At 32.4% G+C, this 17,390-nt stretch overlaps 1 protein-coding gene across 1 annotated transcript in view; it reads right to left on the bottom strand.

The window, feature by feature from the left end:
* LOC148282083 (uncharacterized) overlaps positions 1-16,452 on the bottom strand; it is a 67,201-nt gene extending 50,749 nt beyond the window's left edge. Inside the window, exon 1 of the mRNA XM_088225664.1 lies at positions 16,175-16,452. The gene's annotated coding sequence lies outside the window, so the exon portion shown is untranslated. The remainder of the gene's footprint in view (positions 1-16,174) is intronic.
* Positions 16,453-17,390: the final 938 nt, after the last annotated feature.

Below are 17,390 nucleotides of genomic sequence, written 5' to 3'. Positions count from 1 at the left end.
TATCTACAAATCGATTGAATTTCGCGTAGTAACGTAGTAGTAAAAATTCAGAGAATGAACTATTTTTTAATGCATAGAAAAATTTGTCAGGATATTAGATGAAAAAGAAAAGGTGCGTGGGTCAAAATGGAGGCCACTCCCCTCCCACGAAAAATTAGTCCGGATATTCTAAAACAACCTTTTTCAGAGTAATGAGGCAAAACCATGGCCATCGACCACCATCTACAAAAAAAAAATGGCCCACGCTGTTTTCAACTGTTATTTAGAAAAAGTTTCACAAAAGAGTTTCATTTGTAAAACGGTAACTGTTACTGCTACTATTTTTAAATAACCGAAACGCCCATCTCTAGTCCATGTTATGATTATATCTATTAACCCTTCAATGCATCGTAATAGTAATTTCCATCATACAATGGAGTCGATGTAAAAAATCTCAAGTCTACAAAAACGTAGAAATAACATTGACTCCATGTTAAGGTTAAATTTACTGTGGCTTGGCTTAAATGATGTACTATCATTAATGGAACAAGTGGCATTCAATGTTCTGATCCGCCTGTTATGAAATAATAATATGATACGCAGATTTATTTTTATTGCAAACCAGGCGAGAGAAGTGTGCTTGTCAATTTAATTGATGGATGCATCAAGAAAATAGGAAACTGGATGGCTGAAAACAGACTAACATTAAACCCATCAAAAACTGAACAACTGTGGGTGGCTTCAGCCAGACGACAGAATTTGATCCAGGATACGGCTCTACCTAATGTAGGGAGTACCGCTTTACCCACCGTTAAACTACTGGGAGTTTTACTCAATTCTGACCTATCTCTTGACGCTCAAATTAGTAGAACGATAAGTTCATGCTTCTACCAGCTGAGACAAATTAAATGCACACGCAAAAATTTGCCGGTTGATGCCGCCCGTCAATTAATAAATGCGTTTGTAGTGTCTAGAGTCGATTATTGTAATGGTATATATGCAGGTCTACCAATGAACAAAATGACTCGCCTACAATCTGTATTGAATGCCGCAGCGAGACTTATTTTCGGAATCTCTAAGTTCAGTCATATCACTCCACTACTTCGGGAACTACACTGGCTACGTTTTCCACAGAGGGTCGAACACAAACTCTGTTGGCTTCTGTATAAGTCACTGCACAACTCTGCTCCGGAATATCTAAGGGAACTATGCATTCCAGATGAACTATCTGACAGGCGTCTCACGCTTAGATCAGCTACGTCTACGGCGAGAGGAAAAGTTATTATACCTCTACGCAAACAGCGCACTAAATTTGGTGAACGCGCATTTGCGGTCGCAGGCCCTATGGCATGGAATGCTCTCCCAGCAGAGGTGCGAGGCTGTGAAAGTGAAGTGATGTTTCGGAAAAAACTTAAAACCCACTTGTTCTCTAAATCATTTGAATAAATCCGTAGCACGTGTCAACAAAATAAATTATTTTAATTAAATTACAAATTTAAAAGCTTCAATTAAATTAACTTAACAATAGAATCACCATGTAAAGCGCCTTTGAGGTATTTTATTACGAAAATGGCGCTTTATAAGTTATCCATAATTAATTAATTAATTAATGCTGTTTCTTGATCATCACAGCACAAACTATGGCTTGACGCGCACAGGTCCCGATTGTGTCGCATTGAAAACTCGAAACAAGATTTGGACTTTTTTGGTGTAAGTCTTTTAGATTTAAAAAATCACAAAGATAGACCAGATTAATGTATTGATGTAGTTTATTACTATTAATTTTTTTGTCCTAGCTTTAACATTTGTTAGTGGTATTTTATTTCAATTTTACCTGTATGTATTATAATTAAATATGTTTGCCATTGTTGAGCGACTGAATATGTCCGTAAATAAATAAATAATACCAAATATTTAAGTATTATTATTTAAAATCATAAACAGTGGTATATTTTTTTAGCCTGGTAATAATTTAAAGAGTTTATCTATGAATTTAAGAGAAAAGAAAAATAAAATCCAACATTCGTCTATGATTTGTGTCAGTTTAAATTTTGACCGCGCGTGTTTGTCATTTCTGGAGTTTTGCAAAGCTTTATATTCAAATATCTTATTTATATTCTTTTCAAAGGCGACAAAAATCAAAATGTAGAGCAAAAAAATTAGGATTCATACATTTATATTTATATGACGTTAAAAATATCAAATTCATTAAAGTTATTGTGAATGTAAATTATACGAGTAGTATGATATAAACTTACATCGTGATGCTATTTTTTTATAAATAATATTATACTTTTTATGACATTAGAATTATTTGTCCGCAAAACTACACCTTAAAATACATCATAAAACATGTTTTTATTGCAATACAAAAAAACATGCATTTAAGTGTTAAAAAATGTAAACGGTTTTGAGGCAAGGAAAAAATATTTCTTCAAGGCTACGCAATTTTTTTTTCACGGAGGCTCAGTACCATGATGGTTGGAAACCGCTGATTGAAAATCTTTTTTTCCTCAATCATAAATTATACCATACTACAGAAATTACAATACATGTCAATATAAGACGATGAAAATAGAACTCGTCACGATAAAAAAATATAAAAAATGTAATAGAGGACAATGTCTCGATCGAAAAATTATTTTTTTTAGTATACATCAGTTTTTTTTACAAGGTAGATATAACGAAAAAAGCTATATAATATAATTCCAGAACCATGGAAATGTTGTAAAGGCTACAAGCTAAAGAAGTCACTGACAACTTTCCTTAGTGAAATTTGTCGCGGACAGTTTGATTGGCTGTTAGATGCCATACGCATGTTCTTATTAGTTTTTTTTTGTTCATTGAATTTTGGGGTTCCTTATTCCTTATTATTGTGTATTTTACATTTTTTTTAAACTTTCTTTTCCTATGTTTTTAACTATGTCATTAGTTATGTTTTTAATAGATCTTTTAAAATGTCTTTTATTATGTTTTTACCATGTCATTTTCTATGTTTTTTACTACGTCATTTAATACGTTTTAAAATACGTTTTTTGACTGTATTTTACTATGTTTTTTACTATGTTTTTTGCTACGCTTTTACAATGTTTTTTTTACAATTTCTATGAATACTCTGTTACTTATATACTTTTTATATTTAAACCCTTTATTTATTGTTATTTGCTGCATACCTATGTTATAATTTCTTATTAATATTTTCTTTATTATTTCCTTTTTTCTGCTGATTTCATTTCATGCATCTATATTGTTTATACTGTGTTCGGGTGTTTTGTTTCATTATAATTGTTTTTATTATACTATTATTATTTTTGTCAAAGGCATACGCCGTCGAAATAAATGAATAAAATACATAAATAAATATGTTTTTTACTATGTCATTTACCATGTTTTATAATATGCGTTATTATTATTATATTATTAACTGTAGTACTTTCACACATATAGATTACGCAGTCAGGGTATAGTCTAAACTTATAACCGTGTTGCACAGTTTAGACCCGCGTTGTGCCAGCGGGTGCCCTGCAAGGCATCAGACAATATGTTTTTTTTTACTATGTCTTTTACTATATTTTATACTATGTTTTTTTGCAACGCGTTTCACTATGTTTACTATCTTTTTCCAAATATATTGTTTTTATTTGTTTTTTCTTTGTATTATTGATTGTTTTTTTTTATATTATGTACGTCTTAGAACGGTGTGTATAACCCTTGTTAGACAGTCAAAGCAACTTTGTACATAAATGTATAATTTTACGCATAGATGTGATAATAATTTGTGTGCATTTTGGAAGCTAAATCATTTAGCTTGAGTGTTCCTTTAAATGTGGCCACTGACCTTACCAGCAGTGTCAAAGAGGATAGAGGGCGAACGGCGAATGTCAGGCGCCAGATAACGGGACCTGCGGGCTTATTCTGTCACAATTTCGTTTCGTAAGTTCGTTCGTTCGTCATATATTCATCTCATTCTAACGTAATAAAAACCACGTTTCGCTCTCGTTCCCTCTCATACGATACGAATAAATTTACGAAACGAATTAGCTACCGCATAAAACCACTGCATAGCACCTATTCTCCTCTGTGGATGCGAATCGTTACACCTCGCTACGACCCAAAACACCAAAAAATACCAAGTTTTGATAATAGATGTCTCAGAAGAATCTTGGGTGTGCGGTGGTTTGGCTTTGTAAGGAATGAAGAAAGAACGGACGCAGCAAACTCCGGTGACAATCGTCGTGAACTGGAGGCGATACGGCTGACTGAGCCATATTAAATCTGTGGCTCGGATCTAAAAGGGCCAGTGTTGAAAATTGCAATATTACAGGAGAGTTATTTTGCGGCGTTATAATGAAAAACGTTAAACCAGCCAATGACAGGTCATAAGCCCTGTAAATGCCTAGACTTCCATATTCCCTTCAAAAAATTTTCCCTCTCTGTTGAAATGAATTTAAATATGAACAACTCCCTAGGGAGGAAATCCAGCCAGTCTGCAAGCATTTGGACATAATCAAACATTGTTGAATTACTACCTGGTAAAAGAAGTATAAAAATTGAAAAATTGTTTTCAGGCGTTGCCTAGTAGGTGATTTGGTTCAGCCGGATGAATCTCACCCACGTGATAAAGGTTTCAGCTCTTTTACTTCACAAAAGTCAACAGATGGAAGAGTTGAGGATATGTGGATGTTCAAACATGGGCTGAATGGTGAATGTTACACAGTGTGTAAAGTGGCCACTTAAACCAGCCAATGACAGGTCATAAGCCCTGTAAATGCCTAGACTTCCATATTCCCTTCAAAAAAATTTCCCTCTCTGTTGAAATGAATTTAAGTTATAATGAACTGTTGAACGCGTTTGAAATGAATAATAATTTTAAAAACGTTCAAATACAGTGTACTTTTTTGTATGGAGGAATAAGCTGAGATAATAGGCTAGTTTCATCGTTCACTGAGAACGGACTGGGTGCTGGGCGCACTTCATAGATTTTTTTTGTAGGAAGATATCAACCGTGGTGATGATTTATAATAAATATTAATTTTTTGATTTCTTTTCCCATAAATATAGTAACTATAAAACATTATTATCGGAAGTCAAATATAATGGTAAGCTGTGCATAATCGCCTTAAAACTCTCTTCTGTTCCCTTGTTCGCCCGCATCTAGAGTATTCCTCTGTTATCTGGTCTCCATATTATGATGTTCACATAAAGAATATTGAATCAGTTTAACATCGATTTTTAAGAAAGATAGGCTGGAGGTTGGGCTTATCGAGAGACCAATATACGTATAATGAGTTGGAAACTAGCTTAAATATATCTTCTCTTCAAGACCGTCGAAATAAATCCGACCTTCTAGTCCGATTTAAAATTCTCAACTAACTCTTTGATGCGCCTGAACTCCTGATCTCAATAAAATGAAATATCCCAACTAGAAACCTTACTCTTTCATACCGATAACCATAGAACTAATTATGGTTTTCATTCCCCTATGCCCAGAATTCTTAGTTCTGCCAACAAACACCAGTTTTGATTTCTTTGATAACAAGTTGTCTTCTTTCAAACGATCGCTGAATCAAATTCAATTATAACATTATTATTCAACAATCATTCTTCCACATATAGATTACTGCTCAACAATATTATTTTTAGCAAACGAAGGAAATTTAAATAAACTAGAAATTTTACAAAATAAAGCGATGAGAATAGTTCTTAAGAAAAATAAATATAGCAATGGAAAAAAAATGAGAGATGAACTAAAATGGTTATCTGTGAGAAGGAGACTTAAATTTAATATGTTGATATTTATACATAAATTTTTTCACGATAAATTACCAAAATATTTTAAGGATAAAGTTGTCTTAAACAAAAATTGTCATGAATATGCTACTAGACAAAAGGATAAAATAAGACTACCATTATTGAAAAGAGCTGAGTCGCAAAATTGTTTGATGTATAAGGGTTTAAAAATGTATGATGAGATGCCTGAATGTATGAAGAATGAAAAGTGTCTGAAAGAATTTAAAAATAAATGTATAAGTTACTGTAAGGAAATGTAAATATATATAGATGATGTAAATGTACATAATAGTTTAAATTAGTTTTAATAAAAGCTAACTTAAGAAATAAATAAAAAAAATAATAAAAAAATAAACACCTCTCTCCCGCTTCCACTCCCACCAAGTCTACTATACCCCATTGTGTCTTTCTACTTTCCTTTATAATAATTTTCTATGCATAAAATATGTCCTTAAAAATGCCCATTGGTCGTCTATATAAATAAATACATTTGGACGATTCGCCCCTGAAACCTACCTACTAACGTACTGGCATTTCTCAATGTTAATATAAAATGTATGCCATTGCGTTTCTGCTCGGCGCATAGTACCTTCATGTTCCGCTCGATCGGGTTAGAAGTCTGTAATCAAGTATTGGCAACAGCCGAGTTTGCACAAGAGGAAGAAGAGTCGGCGAAACGTGTACATTAGAACATCCGAAGTAGGAAATAGTCCGAATCAATATTGTAATGAGTAAAAGTTGAAGGATACGCAGTCGATGACAATGGTGCATGATTACCTAGTCAAACAAACAAAAAACAAACCGTCATGCCGTTTCCCCGTAGGGGTAGGCAGATAGGATAGAACGCCATATCATTTAGTCTTTCAGTTAAGTGCCGTAAATCGGCGTTTATTACAGCTTGCCCAGCACATACCGCACACCGCATCCGAGGACATAGGTCTCCTCGGCGGTGCCCACGTACATCTGTAATCTGGTAGCCTTAGCATCTTTGTGCTGAATCCAGAAGTACATAATATGCACGTCATTGGATTGATAAAAGAGGGAAGTGAATTCTTCACTGACTGGGATTCAATTGACTGGACATCAATTCGCCGAAATGATTCTTCTTCTTTCTGTGCCATATCAGGTCTCCCCGACGCGACGTTGGCGATCACTCTAGAGTAGGCATTCCGAAAGAATTGAAAAAATATAGATGTTCAAATATAGGCAGAATGGTGAATGTTACACAGTGTGTAAAGTGGCCACTTAAATCAGCCATTGACAGGTCATAGGCCCTGTAGATGCCTAGACTTCTATATTAACTTCTCTTAAATTTTCTTCATCTCTGTTGTAATATGTTAATATAAATACGTAGCTCCCCGGGGAGTTGAATCCAGTCCTTGTCTACAAAAATTTGGACACACTCAAAATATTGTTAATTTAGAATATTTAGACCGGTTTATTTATTAATAGGAGGGAACAAAATTCACTCAGGAGGGAACACTCCTCTAGTGGAATGGAAGGCCCGTTGACTGCTGTAAGGAAGCCGGCTTCTCCTGAAGAGTTTTAAGTGGTTTCCTCTCCACATGAGCAAATGCTGAGAAGTTCCTGAAATTTATTTATTAATCCTTACGGATTATTACATTCATTTTACAAAAATAATATACAGGTGTTCTTTAAACCCCGTCACATCCGAAACCACGATGATCGGTATGAGCAAGAAGGCATATTGGCACATTAAAATAAATTTTTAGAACGACTAAAATCTTAAAAAATAAAATATTTAGAAAAACCAAATGGTTGTTTACTTCTGCAGGGGAGAAACGAGGAGGGGGGAAGGGGAGTCTGATACACCATCAACCGCGCGACCGCGCCCCCCTCGCTTCTCCCCTGCAGAAGTAAGCAACCATTTGTTTTTTTTAAATATTTTATTTTTTTAAATTTTCTTCGTTCTAAATATTTTTTTTAATATGCTTATATGTCTTCTTATCCATACTGATCATCCTGGTTTCGGATGTGACAGGGTTAAAAAAACCGTGTATATCATTTTTTATTCATACGCTGTTTTTAATAATAATATTTTTTACATCCTCTGAAAAGTTTGTCTGAGTCTGTTGTTTAGTTTTGTCTGGTAGTTTATTGTATAATTTCAGTCCCTGATTTACTAGTCTCGATCGTCCTCGTCTCGTTTTGGAATGTTGTATGTGATATTGTTCTGGTATTCTTGTATTACGTTTATAACAATTTTTGACAAGTTTTAGTTCTTGGTCTACAATGATATCAGTGGCTAACTTATAAATAAATTTTAAAGATTCTAGTTGAAAAAGTTTAATATTTGATTGTTTAGTTTTTAAAGGGGTTCTTAAATTGGTGTTACATAAGGGAGATCATATACTAGCCCCAATATTTTAGTTTGCTGTCATTGTAGTCTGTTTATATCATTTTGGTTTCTTTTTCCCCATAGTAGTTGCATATAACATATTCTAGATTTGGCGTAGGCTTCATACATAAGACTTTTTTCAGTTTTTGGGGCAAAGTTTTCATTTTTTTGCGAGAGACTGACAGAAAAACAATGTTCAAAAACCTATTTATCAAATTTCTCTAACACCGTATATTCTCTTAATCCGTCTAGTGATTTGAACTTATCTTGTAAAATTCCGATAAAATTGTGAGATTTTCAAATTAATTATTACTTTAAGGACATCAAGATAAAAAGCGCGTACTAAAGCGATTACGTAATATAATATAATTACATAATACGTCAATTTGTCAAACCAGACGGTATAATATTTCAAGGTTGAGGCTTCTGATTTTTCTATCATTTATTCCATTTTCATCGCATGTTCTCTCTCTCAACTTTCGATAGCATCTTGGAAATGAGAAGGCTATTATTTTAGGTTGTTCAAAAAGAAGTTTCGTATTTTATCGCAAGATGGGGTTGAACTTAATTTGCTCTGGCAACACTGTACCGATTTTGACAAACTGGAGCCTTATGCTGGAAAGACGTGACATTTTGTCACCCACTCGACATTAGTCGATTGGGCATCTCGATTGCTTTGTCATAATGCTATTCTTGAAAACCCTCCGACAATTTAATTACAAAGATGAATGAGAAAGTGGCAACACTAACAAATCCGTATTTATCTATGGCTCTCCTGCCATATGAGACACTGCAACATTTATAACTATTATTTGCCTTTGACATAACACATGTCTACATGTTATTATAAATATTTCATATGCATTTAATGGATTTTAAAAACATTGTATAATATACGAGTATATCTCAAATACGACGAGCAATAAAATAATTTAAAAATCATGTTTCTAGTGAAACCTCATTTGAAAATGGATTAAAAATAAGTACAGTTATATTTGTTTCACATTTGTTGATACGCCATCATTATAATATTGATAAGTGTTGTAAATTTTAAGTTAAATACAACAAAAATACATAATCGTCATTCAAACATGAATGCCGAGCTTTTTACAAGAAGGAAGTTTGACAGCTAAAGTTACGATGTCGCATTCGATTGTCAATGTCGAGTGCTTTGGGGCACTCGAAATAAAGTCGATTGGTTTTCAATCGTATGGGTGGTTCAAGAATGCTATCACTCGTCGAATTACGGAAGTCGCATACGATTCTAAAGACGAATGAGTCTAGCATAAGGCCCCAGGCTCGCGTTAGAAAGGTGACATTTCTAAGAATATTTTTATGAAAATAAAGCTTCGTTTTGATAAATCCTGTAAAAGTTATTCCATTTTGAAAATTAATGTGTCGAGCGAGGAAATTCGTGGTATTTTGGAGTTTTACTTCCTGGAGCTTATGCTATAAAGATGTGACATTTTGTCACCCACTCGACAATAGTCGATTGGGCATCTCAATTGCTTTGTCATAATGCTATTCTTGAAAATACTCCTACAATTGAATTACAACCGCGAACGAGAAAGTGGCAACACTGACAATTCTTATTATTTACTCAAATATTTAAATTTTCAGACCATTTCATAAAAAACTTATGTTGGAAAAATGGAAATCGAATTATGGTAGAGTTGGATTTAAACTTCGGCCCGTGAGTCCACGAACGGGACCACAACTCGGTTTTTCCAACACATCTACTGCTATTCAGAATGCCGAGAAGATAAAAACCTAAGTACTGGTATGTTGCGAAGAGCTGGCGCGAACAATCATCATCATAATATTTTTTACAATCATCATCATCATTTTCTTTCAGCACCTAATGGTGCATATGGCACTGCATTGGTGCACCAATCGCAGCGTATCTTGGTAAAAAAAATAGTTACAATAAATTGTCTTTTTTTTTTTGTAAAAATAAATATTTGCGTTCTTAATATTTAATTTTGAGGTCCATTTTCAACGAGTTGTAAATAACTCACTATTAGAAAATGGGAATCAAGTTGGGGTAGAGTGGGATTCGAACCACAGACCTTTGGTCCGTGAGTCCGAGACACTAGCCGCAGGACCACAATCCGATTCAAAGTAAGATGATCAGTCTTACGTGTCAGGTGTCATTCCAGGTACTATTAAATATTCTAGTGTGAAAACACCCTTTTAAATAAATATTTCATATCAACCATGTCGGGAATCGAATCCGAGACCTCTTGCATGGTAGGCAAACGTGCTGACCACTACACCACGAGGCCGGCAATATTAACGCTTGTGTAGTATCTGTGAAAGAGCGCATGGTATGACATCGAACGCCATACGCATTATGAAAATAATCTGTCTCTCTCGCGCTCAGACGCGCTTATGAGCGTGACAGAGACAATTATTGCTTTGTTTGTTGCTATTGATTTGGTAATAAAATATACACAGGGTATTCCTGCGTTCGTCTGAATTTCGCTGCGATTTTTAATAGCAAAAATAAAATAATTTATATTCAATGTATGGGTATTTAGCTGTGGTTTAAAAACTATGGTATATAATAATAAACTCTCTCATTTAATCTAGTCACGTATGCACATGTTGATTATCTAGTGCTGGCGCGTTCGCAAAACTTACAGACACAGACACAATGAAGATTTTAAAAACCTTAATGTTAAATATTAGTCAAATGCGCTATCGTTTTAAAATCCTCTCAACAAACATCAGTTAACAAAATGTCATATAATATTTTTATTTTTTTAAAGTACATTTTTTATCAAATATTTTGTGTTCATTACAATAATAATGAACATAGGGCAAATAAAATGTAGAGTAAAAGTTATCTTGGAGAAAAAAAAAATATATATATATATACACTATTTGATAAACAATAAATCTCATTTACACACTAAAAATATAACTTGTGATAAGAATTTAAATTATATTTAATTAATTTTTATTAAAATATTATAAACACGAAATATTCAAAAAATTTACTTGTGTAAAAATAAACTAATATTTTAATTAAATTTTCTTAACCCACTGTTTTTTTTTTCATACACACAGCCCATGAGTTTCACTCAGTTTACCCTGAAGATGGCTCCTGCAATGGTAGTCGAAACGTCGGGACAAATCTAACACACACGGTATCACCCAAAAAAGAAACATATTAATAACAGTGACCGTGAAAACCTTTGCACCTATTCATCCTCATTTAATCTACCCACTTATGTTAGAGACTGAAATGTCACTATCTAAATATTTAAATTGTTTATTTATCCTTTTTCTTTCCTTCCCATCCCCTCTCCTCTCTTCATAGTATAGTGTTAATGTTTATAATTTTTTTTTTTTAATCTTCGTCTTTAATTTTTGTATAAAATTGCAAGATTCAATATGTCTATATGTCTGGGTAGGTAGGATGAAATTGCCTTAAGGCAATATGCTCGCCATTATATGTATATACAGGGTGTTCATTAAACCTTGTCACATCCAAAACCACGATCATCAGTATGAGCAAGAAGACATATTGTCACATAAAAATTTTTTTTTAGAACAAATAAAATTTAAAAAAACAAAATGTCAAAAAAAACAAAAGGTTGCTTACTTCTGCAGGGGAGAAACGAAGGGGGAGGGGGGAGACTGATATGCCGACAACCGCTCCCCTCGCTTCTCCCCTGCAGAATTAAGCAACCGTTTTTTTTTTTAAATATTTTACTTTAAAAAAAATTCTTTGTTCTAAATATTTTTTTAATATGCTTAAATGTCTTCTTGTCCGTACTGATCATCGTGGTTTCGGATGTGACAGGATTTAAAGAACACCCTGTATATTGTATATGAATATATGAATAAACCCTCTAAAGCTAGGGTTTCCTAGGACAGCGGTGCCCGTATTTTAACGGCCGTAGTGAACGGTGATGCAGTGGACAGCCGTCGTAACGGTGACTAGAGTGTGGTTTCCTAGGAAAACGGTGTTATCAACACCATTTAACACCGTTTCCCTAGGAAACCACTCTCTAGTCGACGTTACGACGGCTGTCCTCTGCATCACCGTTCACTACGGCCGTTAAAATACGGGCACCGCTGTCCTAGGAAACCCTAGCTTAACCCGACAAAGATTTTTTTCAAAGATAGCATATTTGATTAAAATTTGATATAACCTTTTAAACCACCATCCTGTAGATTTTTAATGCGTTTGCGAGTTTTGTAAACGCGCCAGCTCCTGTTAATCGATCTGTAATATGTTATAACGAAATGATGTATGACATTTAGAAAGATAATGATTTATCAAGCGTCTAAAGTCCAAACAATATAATACACAGAAAAATAAAAACATTTTTATCTTATTCAAGTGATCCGTAAAGTTTGGATTTGCGTTCATTAAGTCTTATCTATTTTCATAAATCTGTTTTTTTTTTGGTTAGGTTTAAACACCGCATTTTACACGAAACGAGCTGAACCCGGCAATGCTTTACTATTGCAAGATTTGAGTAGAGTATTTTGAGGAAAGTCTATATAAAATATTTAAGGTTCATACATTATTTTATTTTATTTTATTTTTATAAACATAAACGGCAAACCTGTCTTTTACAAACATTAATAATATTAACATATTTGGCTTAATATATTTTTTTTTTTAAACGTGAATTACCTTATACCCGAGATTTATAAAAAAAAAAAAACTAAAAATTATACAGCATTATTAGACACTCTTTATAAAATAAATACTATTATACAAATTTATAAAGAAGAAAAAATAAAAGAATTTGAGATGAATAAGTCACTCAGATGCCAACATAATATTAAAATTCCTAAATTCCAAACAAGTCATGGTCAAAATAGCTTTGTCTTCAAAGGTGTAAAAAATTATAACAATCTTCCAAATGAACTAAAAACTATTAAAAATAATATATCAATATATTTAAAGTTGATCTAAAGAAAACATATTTAAATCAACTTTAAATATATTTAAAGTTGATCTAAAGAATTTTTTTGAACACGCGTAAACACAACATTAAATTTTAATTAGTATGAATGTATTACTGTTTTATGTTTTTTCTTTATATATCCTTTGTTTTAATTTTTCGTTTTCATGTACTCGTATTTAAAATTATTTAAACTGCTATAAATAAACAACTAAAACAGTGTACGTCACTCTCCAAGCTTGTGCTTGTTGCAAGAGTAAGTTTCTTTTTTGGAGAGTTACAGTGATAACATTTACTAGATGTGTAAAAGTAGATATGTTTAGAATTTTACAAAAACATGTACTTTTTATGAAATTTATTAATAAAATTATATTTTTTAAATATTTGGAATTTATTTTTGATAGTTTTAAACTTCTACTGAATGTGTTATATAATTTTTAGGTTAAATTTTTGTTTCTAAATCTAAGTATTGTATATTTAAAAAAAATAATTAAACTAAATATGTTTATAATTTCATTTATTTAAAATAAAACACTTTGTAAATTTACCACACAAGAGTTTAATACATTAAAACACGACTAGTTTCGGGTAATCAGTATAACCCATCCTCAGGTGTAAATATAAACTAAACTAAATTATGTACATACACAGATTGACCTTAAATTTTAAAAATAATTTAACAGTGAGAAAAGTAGATGGATTTTTAAAAATAACTTTTATAATTATTTTTTGTATTTTTTCAACCGGTAAAATATTTGTTTTAAAAGCACCATACAATATTAATTTATCATGCATACAATATTTTTTTATTTAATTCATACAATACCATTTATTGTTTAAGAATGTTTTTGAGTAAATTTTCTGATTTTTCTCTACCTAAACCCTTTTACGAATTTATTTCATTGAATCCGGGTCATGGTTTCGCAATGTTCTGGTAACATATTGAATATTTTGGGGCCCAGAAAACTGAAATTTCTTTGCCCGAATTCAGAGTTTGTGGTAGACCCCATGACCCATCCTCTAATAGATCCATATTATCCGCAGAAGCCGTGTTCAGCAAGCGAATCGCACAATTAATGGGTGAATTCTGACTTTAAAATGTCTTGAATTTAATATTATTTTAGAATTATCACATATCTAGTAAAAAGAAATAAATGGGTAGAAATGATAAGGAATTTAATGAAAGAATCTGATTGAGATCCACAAAAAACAAATGCTGTTTGTAAACATTCAAAAACAAACTTTTTTCTATACACAAAAAAACAACATCTTTCCATTTTTTTGTAAATGGATTCTCCTGGAATGCAACCCTGTTAGATCGATGAATAATACATTTATGCTCCTTACTTATTTTTTACTATTAGATTGAAGATTTTAATATCTACGAACACGCACAGCGCAACGATCTATATTTCTCTGATAACCATACGCAAATCGGTTAAGCCGTTTAGGAGGAGTTCAGTGACATCACACGTACAGAGGAATTATATATATATTTATATATATATAAAGATATGTATTTCATTGCTATGAAATTATTCTTTTTTGAATACTCTGTTTTATCTCTGATGTATATTGTAAAAAAAAAAACAAAAAATAATAGTAAAATATTTTTTTAAGTGCATAAGTACCTTAATCCCGGGAAAAAATACGTTTGTATAAAGAAAAATCAAATCGCGTTTCCTCCAAACCACAAACATTTGGACATTGCTTAAAATATTGTTGAAATTATGTTTCCCATTATTAGCGAAAATCACTATAGTCTTTAAAATATAGCTTGATTAGAATGACAGCTGTTAAACTAATTTCATTAGTGATGGGAAATTACTGATCACCGATCAAATCGATTTTATCAGTTATTTCATGCAATCATGAACTTCTGTTTCCGAAAATTGATATAAAAACGCAAAAACAAGCCTATTATATCGTGTCTAACACAATTATTCACCAAAAAAATTAGACATTTATACTTTTTTCATGAACAACATCAAATGAATTATTTTTTTCTTCGATCAATTTGTCCCATCTCTAACGTTTTTGCAAAATGATGTAACCTTGTAAGAACGTCGCTAATAATTAGGCTTATTTTAGTTTTCTTTTAGTTTTAAAGCTGATTTTATAAATTAATGTTGATTTATGTTTCAAGCATTGTAATAAAAAAATAAATGAACACGCCAGATACAAATGATTTTTAGTGTGTCAATATAAATAACTCCTTTGACGTTACTACAAAGTTATGTCGTCAATTTTTCTAACAACTGTCATTCTAATCATGTTACATTTTAAAGACTATACCTGTCTACATTTCTTTTCATTTTCAAAAATGACAATATCGCACTACCTGCCAACGTTTCAGACCGCAATCTAGCGTTCATCATCAAAGCTGATGTCTCAGAAATCAAGATAAAATAAATAGTTGCAACATCAAGAGATGACTTTGTTTCCTGGGTTATTTGTAATGGTGTCCATTTTATACACCGCACCGCCGCAATCCTTTCGAAATTTTATCATTAGCATAGAAACGTAAAACTATTTCCTTGTGTCAATATATGAATAAATTATAAAATGGAATAAATATATTAAAAATTACAAATCTAGCATACTAAGCAAATCATGTAAGAGCGAAGTTGTTTTTTTGACAATTTTCATATAAATATAAATCGTAGGTAATAAAATTATAATATAAAAAATGTGAAAACCAAAATAAGCATTTCTGCACGTTTCCACTTTTCAGCTGATTTGCAAAAAAAACAACTATTAAGTAGGTACCTATTTTGCTATCTGCTAACTGTCATAGATCGTGTCAAATTAATGGCGTAAGCTAATACGATGTATTTGTACATTTTAATTGTTACGAACTAGCAAAATCCACCAAATAAATCATTTAGCCTTGCATGCACCTGGTTTTACTGGAAACGCAATCTAACCAGATTCTATTGACACGAATATATTTTTCCTTCAAAAAATATACACACACGAAACCAGGCGATATGGCCTTGCCTTGAAACGTTTAAATCACAAAAAGTGGAAGCAATATAGGCTGATTGATCATGCTGGGAAACTGCCGTCATCCTAATAGCCAAACAAAAGAAAATTGGCGTGTAAACAGAACACTCACCTCGCACTGGAGGAAATATCTCGCGATACAGCTATTCCATGATTTTGTACACAAAACTTCGCGAGTTGTCGCTGTAGACAACTTTTACTTTTTTTAATTCCAGGAGGACGCGAGACGCGAGTTTACGCGACGAACCTCTCGCGAACACAGCCTGACACAGCCTTACACTGATTCGCGATCGCGACTCACGAGAGAATGTTAGTTTCGAGATTCTTGCTAGATTGCTCCTGTCATTGTACAAGAACTGTCAAACGCGCCGCGTACTACGTCAAAAGTACATCATGTACTTTCAGCCGCAGAATAACATATTGCGCAATTCCGCTATGTCTAAAAAATATGCAATCGCTAGCGCAGTACCTAACTAAAACGTATGGAAATGTTTTTTTTTTCAGAAAATATAATGTAGATGCAGCATTATGATAATAATTGGTTATGTTGGTGCACTTGTATGTTGGTGCATGGCTAGGATACAAATAACTCTTTAGATTTTAGATCATCTTATGTTTTATACATTATGAAAGTGCGTGATGTACATTTTGCATACATATTATACTTTGAATCGAACCACTTGGAAAAGATCATAAAAAAATAAAACTTATGTCCCTCAATTAGTTTTTATTTATATTAAAACAACATACACAATTGCGAAATTAACAGTAAAGTTTACAGTAGTAAAATATCGCATTCAATTCGAAGAGAATAGTTTTTTTGGATTCATTTATTCAAAATCATAAAATATAATAATAATCCTATTCAAATACTACATGAAAAAATATAATCAAAAGAAGGCGTAAATGTTTTCTCGTGGTTTTTCTGTAAAATGAAACACTTAGAAAAAAATTATACTGAAAATGTTGACTTATGACTTTGGAATAGGCAAAACTCAGTATCAAACGACCCACTTAAAGATATAAATCGTGCTACAAAATTATACTTTAATATGAAAAAACTGAAGAACCTAATATTTTTTAAAGTTTTAAACAAAATTTAAAAAAAATCCAGGGTTTATTTTTATGAAAAACCGTTTTTTTTCTTTTTTTTATAAAACGACTTCATAACATGAGTAGTCTGCTTACTTAGAGAGGTAGTAACGTATTGAATAATGTGTGAGCTCATCTTTTATTACGGACGTTTTCTATTTCTATTTTGTTTATCTAAAAGAAACGCCTTTAAAAATGTGACTCCGTCGGCACGTGTTTTGCGCGTATGAATGTCT

This window comes from Micrasema longulum, unplaced genomic scaffold (assembly GCF_059751315.1).
Source record: "Micrasema longulum isolate JH-2025_06_02 unplaced genomic scaffold, ASM5975131v1 h1tg000378l, whole genome shotgun sequence".
NCBI classification, from domain to species: domain Eukaryota; kingdom Metazoa; phylum Arthropoda; class Insecta; order Trichoptera; family Brachycentridae; genus Micrasema; species Micrasema longulum.
This window is presented reverse-complemented; position numbering and strand designations above follow the sequence as displayed.